Raw genomic sequence first — 7076 nt, 5'->3', positions numbered from 1 at the left:
GTGAGAGAAAAGTTAAAGATGGTAAAATTTGGGGTAAATTGTCGAGAAGAAATTATGGATACTGGGGCTATCCTGAAAGAATTCTTGACATCTCGTAGAATTAAATCCGCTATAGAGTTTACCAAAATATCTATGAAACTGGAGGGTGATTGAAGGAAGGAAAAGATACTATGTTAACTTCCATAAATTTCAAATGAAATGAAAAAGCAAACACAGTAGACTTAGAATGTAGAAGAAACCATCTCATCTTATTTATATAAAAGGGGAAATTCTGATTAAAACTCCATTTTGATCTATAAAACAAATGTACTGGCAAAATAAGTCACACCTGGGACTGTGTCTACACATACCAAAATTTTAAAATTAAAAAGTTGGAAGTGAGGAAGACTATTTAATATGGTTGATACAATAAAGTAAGAATCAATCAGGTATTTAAAAATCTGTAATAAAGTTGTGCATATGTACACACCCTGAATATGTAAATAAAATTCCAGATGACTTACAATATAAAAACAAAATAACTATACATTATATAATATATAAATATCTCAATTATCTTCAACCATTTTGGAAAACATTTGGGCAATTTCTTACAAAACAGAACATGGTAGAAACTGATATCCACACAAAAACTAGAATGTGAAAATGTATAGCAGTTTTATTAATAATTGTCCCGAACTGGAAGCAACCAAGAGGTTTTAGTATCTTTTTTTAATTTTGGAAAGTTCTCAGTCATTATTACTTTAAATATTTATTCTTCTCCATTCTCTCTTCTCCTTCTGGTATTCCAACTACATTTATGTTACACCTCTGAAATTGTCCTACTAGTCTTGAAATCTCTTTTCTCTCTTTCTCTCTCTCTTCCTCCCTTCCTTTATTTCTTCTCTTTGCAGTTTGGGAAGCTTCTATTGACCTATATTCAATATCACTGATTCTTTCTTATGGCATGACCAGTCTACAATGAGCCTTACATTACCCTTCTGTTTCTTCACATTGCTTTCATTTCCATTAGAGGAATTACATCTTAATCATAGTTATTTTAAATTCTCTCATAATTCCAAAATTGTGTTACTTCTGAGTTTGATTCTGATGCTAGCTTTGTCTTTTCAAACTCTTTTTTTTTTTTTTTTTTTGCCTTTTAGCATGTCTTTTAATATTTTTGATGAAGGCCAGGCATAATGTATCAAGTAAGAGAAACTGAGATAAATTGGCATTTTTTTTCCTTGAGACAGGGTCTCACTTAGTGTCCCAGGCTGGAGTGTAGTGGCACAACCATAGCTCACTACATCCTCAAATCTCTGGACTCAATTGATCCTCCTGCCTCAGCCTCCTAAGTACCTGACTATAGACACATGCCATCATGCCTGGCAAATTTATTTTATTTATTTATTTATTTTAGAGAGAGGGTTTCACTATGTTGCCCAGGCTGCAGGCTGGTCTGGAACTCTCAGCCTCAAGTGTTCTCCCAGCCTCAGTCTCCTGCGTTGTGGAGATTAAAGATGTGAGCCAGTGTGTCTGGCCTAATTGGCTTTTAACATGAGACTTTATGTTATTCTGATCAGAATTTAGGCTGCGCTTAATGTTTGCTGCATTTATAGGTGCCAGGGGCTTCAGATTCCTCTTGTGTCCTATTTTCGTATCTCCTGTTGACTTTGGAATTCCTTAACTGCTCCTCCTAAGAGTCTGGATCTTGCAACTCTTTCAGCTATAATCCTTTGTTTATATCCTCTGTTGGTGTGGTGCTAAATCGTGGAGGAGGGGGACATGCTTCAGCATTTTATGATTTAATCTCAGTGTTTTAGGAAATAGGTATCTCTGAACTTTAACTTTCACAAACATGTCTTAGCTTTTATTTTCCTTCCTTGGGTGAAATAGGAAGGCTAGAAGGGACTGTGGTGGGAAAACTATGCCCTTCCGCCAAGTGGGAAAAGGCTCTGGTAAAGTCTTTTTTGTTTTTAGATTATAAAGCCCTTTAGGAAGAATGTGCTCTCTCTCTCTCTCTCTTTCTCTCTCTCTCTATATATACGTGTATGTGTGTGTGTGTGTGTGTGTGTGTGTGTGTGTGTTTGTATATATGTATATATATAAAATTTTATTTTATTTTATTTTATTGTGATGGAGTCTCGCTGTGTCGCTCAGGATGGAGTGCAGTGGCATGATCTTGGCTCACTGCAACTTCTGCTTTCCAGGTTCAAGCAATTCTCCTCTCTCAGCCTCCCCAGTAGCTGGGACTACAGGCATCCACTACCATGCCTGGCTAATTTATTTTTATTTTTAGTAGAGATGGGGTTTCACTGCATAGATCAGGCTGGTCTTGAACTCCTGACCTCAAATGATCCACCTGCTCGGTCTCCCAAAGTACTGGGATTATAGGCGTGAGCCACCATGCCCGGCCTGCTTGGTATATTTCACAGTGATTATTCTTCCTTGCCCCCAATAAGGTTCATGAAAGGAACTTTCCCAGCTCTTTACTGGACAACATGGTGAGGCCCTCATGGAAGTGTGGGGCCCCTCAAGACTGCATCCTCAGGTGTTTCTCCCATCACACAAGTCTTCACTCTGCCTGTAGTTACTCATCAGAATTACCATTTATGTGTTCCTATGGGCTTATGGCTTCCATGGCTTCTGCTCCAGATAAGCAAATCCAGCTGTAATTCTTCAGATTCACCTGTCTTTTCAGATTTTGAGGGAGTAATTTTCCTAGTGACCTCACTTCTCTGAAGAGTCCAAGAAAAGTAGTATATTTTCGGTTGGTTCGGCTTTTTCTTCTTGTAAAGATGAAAGCCAGGACTTAAGTGACTGCCTAACATTTTATTAATCATACACAAATGTGATTTGTTTTAATAAAGTTTTTAAAGTTGCATTGCTGATATTTTTCAGTTGTAACACACATCTGATTAGGGTATTATAAAATTAATCACTATTAACTTCTATTACAGAAAGAAAGCCTGAATATGCATTTCTTCAATCTATCTTTTCCCCATAGTTTAGGTCACAGTCTGCCAATGAGATGAACTAAATTGAGATTTGGAAGGTAGAAGAAAAAAGAGAATTATTCTTGAGAAGCCTTTGAAGCCAAGGGTGTGGATAGATAACAGACAAGAAGTTCACAGCAGCTTGCTGACAACATCCTACATCTCACCTGCTTTAGGCTTTGTATAGCTTAGATAGCTCATGGTGACTTCTGGAGAATTGTTCTCCTTGGTATTGCAGATTCAAATAGTCAGTGGAAGCCACTCAGCAGTTCTTGAGATTTCAGTGACTTCTGGAGGAATTTTTAAGAACCATCTACTTTAGTGCCATAGGCTGGAAATATTGGTGAGAGCTTCCGTTTCTTTACTCTCTGATCCATACAATGGTTTTGTAAAACTTTTAGTTTCTTCTATTGAAATCCTTCATACTTACAATAATAAAATAGCTTCTATTTTCATGACCAAACATTGACTATTACAAAAATCTTTCCCCTTATTTGAGAGCAAATATACATGATAGAATCTATACATGATAGATGTGTAGAAGACAAGATTGTTATATGTTTTGGATAAGTTAGAGAACCTATCCAGTACTCTTTCTTGAATGGTAGGCCACCCTACTTTCTATTCTCCTGTGCTGGTAGACCAGAGGTACTACAGAGTCAAAGAGAGAAACACTCAGATTAAAATGAACAAATAAAAAATAAAATTTAAAAATGTTATATTGTTCTTTGAGAAATACTTTGTGATCTGCCTGCTCTTTAATTTAATAATATATTTTATATATATATGAAATATATACATATATAAAAAAACTAGGAAATTAATCTCTGGAAACATCTGGAATTTTTTCTGAGAATAGAGATCATTCCTAATATGTATATACCTTATTCACACATACATATATGTGAAAAATATTTTAAAATACTTAACTGTAACCATTTCAACGGTAAAGATTTAAAACAGCAAGACTGACAAACACCAGATTCTTAATGTCATTATCTTTTTTACCAATGTCTTTTGGTGATGGTGGTGAGGGATTTGCCTTCAAACAAATAAATGCACTCAGAGGGATTAATGTGGATTTTTACGAGAGAGATTCATTTATGCACTGGAAAATTTGGAATTATTTCCTGGTGAATACTAAATTGTAATACAGTATCTATGAAGAGCCTGCATTTCTTCACTTGCCAATTCTGATAATAGCAAAGAAAATATCTCCGTTCTGAGGTCTTCCCCTCATTCAAGTCTGAAGACATTGCCAGTATAATTCACCTCCACAAAAAGGAAATTAAGAGGTTTGATTCAGCAGAAAGCTATTTTGGCTCTACCTGTTAAAAAAAATGTACATGTACACATTTCAAACTATCTACAGCCAAAGGACTTGCTGACTCCTTTCTTGTCAGGCTTCACAGCAAACCAATCACCCAGGATACGGTACCCACACTATCTCCAATGCAATAGATGAAGACTGTGTGATAGAAGCAATTTCTATTGACCTCTCTAAGGCATTTGCTTTAGCTGACCATAAATTATCCCTACAAAACTTCAGGGATTTGGGGCCTTGTAGTGACTACATAAAGTGGTTTGCATTAACTTGTCAAATTGTATAGAAAAGAAAGCCTTGTGAACATGGATTCAAGGGAATTACAAATGGGACGCCTGAGGGCATATTTTATTTTCTCTGCTTGACGATTATCTTACAGTCTAATGTGTTTTCTCCCTTGTGCACATGTGTGCTGATGATATAGTGTGATTTTACAGAACAACACTGATGCTCTGGGGTAGCCTCTGCAGCCTGCAGTTCAACTTACTGAGCTGTTTTTTTTCTCCAGAAAGTTGATTCAAATGAAACCTGATGCCAAAATCTTAGTCTTGTGTTTCACTTCAAGGTTTCATAAATTTAACGTCTCATTAATGATTAACAAGCAGGTTACATTTCAGAACAGGCTGAGTAAGCTTCATTTTTGGATTCTGTCCTAACTTTGCTTCAGATTTTTTAAAAAGCACACTTTTCTCTCTTTTCAGTGCCTGTAAAAATTTCTGTATGGGAAAGTGTTGTGTAATTTAAATGTGATTATGTTGGCCTTTAAAAAAAATTATTAGGGTAGAGAAGGAGTTGGCTGCATACCAGCCTGGATGTTTAGTGGGCAGTTGCTGCCCCAGTGCACCTGGTTTGACAGGTGTCTAAGTGTCTCTTAGAGCCTCTTAGGACCTTGCACTCTCCAGCAGCTGTGGAAGCTGATAAAGCCAATGTGATGTGAAAATCTGGGATCTTCACAGGCAGAATGCATCCTAACCTCAGTGGCTGGCATGAGTGGGCTGGTGCATCCTACCAAGCCAGAAGGGGACGACTGAGAAATGTATTCACACCAAAATGTGCACTTGAAAATCTAGTCTCTGATCATTACTTTAATTATCATAATGTATAAAATGGCACAATCTGATACTAAAAGAAGCAACTGAGATTGTCATTTTTCATGGAAGGAAGACAAAATATGGAAATTCAGAGTCATGCAATGATACATGGAATGGCTCATTTAAATAGTATTGCTATTTCTTTGCAAATAGGAAAACCAAGGCTCAGAAAACTTATATAACTTCCCAAGGTCATAGAGCTCTTTCTAAGTAACTAATTTGGTATAAAGAGTATTAGGAATATAGGATCATATGCTTTTTATCCTTAATTCTGTTAATGATGTCTGGTAGAAGTGATATCTAATAAGAATGCAAGATGAAGAATGAAATGTTACAGAGTTTAAACATTTTTCTAAAGTCCCTAGTCAATTACCAATCATTTCTTCTGTTCTTTTTTATTGTTATTTAGTTTTTATTTCATAGTCATAAACTTAACTTTGCAATCCAGCTAGACATGTAAGGGAACAAGGAAAACATGGCACCCAAAGGGAACTGCAGCGAGAGCACAAAGATTCCAGGATACTGGGAGCAAATGGGGTGGAGAGGTGCTCTCCTGAGCTACAAAAGGAATGGTCTGGTGGTTAAGATAAAATATCAAACACAAGTCAAACATATTAGAGTTGTCCACAGTCAGCAATGGTGATCTTCTTGCTGGTCTTGCCATTCCTGGACCCAGCGCGCTCCATGGCCTCGACAATATTTATGCCTTCTTTCACCTTGCCAAAGACCACATGCTTGCCATCCAACCACTCAGCCTTGGCAGTGCAGGTGAAACACTGGAAACTGTTTGTGTTGGGTCCAGCATTTGCCATGGGCAAGATGCCAGGACCTGCATGCTTTAGGATGAAGTTCTTGTCATCAAATTTCTCCCCTTAGATGGAATTGCCACCAGTGCCATTATGACCTATGAAGTCACCACGCTGACACATAACCCCTGGAATAATTCTGTGAAAGGAGGAACCCTTATAACCAAATCCTTTTTCTCCAGTGCTTAGAGCATGAAAGTTTTCTGGTGTCTTTGGCATCTTGTCTGCAAACAGCCCAAAGGGGATGCCACCCAAGGGCTCACCGTCAACAGCGATGTCGAAGAACACAGTGGGGTTGACAATAGCTGATAGTAGAGGGCTCCTGGCGGCAGCGGCGTCTGCAAAGCCCATTTTTTCTCTTACTGTATGAAAATATCAAGTTAATTGTTTGCATAAAGACAAAATGACTTTGTCATATTGATTTAAAGGTAGTACAGTAGAGAAGTATGAATATTTTGTATCCTTCATTGTAACTTAACTGCTTACTTTATTTGTGTTAAATTTCACTTTTTTTTTTTTTTTTTGGTTTTTTTGAGACGGAGTCTCGTTCTGTCCCCCAGGTGGAGTGCAGTGGTGCGATCTCAGCTCACTGCAAACTCCGCCTCCCAGGTTCATGCCATTCTCCTGCCTCAGCCTCTCAAGTAGCTGGGACTACAGGTGCCCGCCACGATGCCTGGCTAATTTTTTGTATTTTTAGTAGAGACGGGGTTTCACTGTGTTAGCCAGGACAGTCTTGATCTCCTGACCTCGTGATCCGCCCGTCTTGGCCTCCCAAAGTGCTGGGATTACAGGCGTAAGCCACCGCGCCCGGTCTGTGTTAAATTTCTTTATTCTTTTTTTTTTTAATTATACTTTAGGTTTTAGGGTACATTGTGCACAT

The 7076-nt window shown here is 37.8% G+C and overlaps 1 pseudogene; it reads right to left on the bottom strand.

The window, feature by feature from the left end:
• Positions 1 to 5794: 5794 nt before the first annotated feature.
• On the bottom strand, positions 5795 to 6547 carry LOC116480098 (peptidyl-prolyl cis-trans isomerase A-like; annotated as a pseudogene).
• Positions 6548 to 7076: the final 529 nt, after the last annotated feature.

This window comes from Hylobates moloch, unplaced genomic scaffold, assembly GCF_009828535.3.
Source record: "Hylobates moloch isolate HMO894 unplaced genomic scaffold, HMol_V3 SCAFFOLD_13, whole genome shotgun sequence".
Lineage (NCBI taxonomy): Eukaryota > Metazoa > Chordata > Mammalia > Primates > Hylobatidae > Hylobates > Hylobates moloch.
Note: the sequence above shows the minus strand (reverse complement) of the source record. Positions and strands in the feature narration are given on the sequence as shown.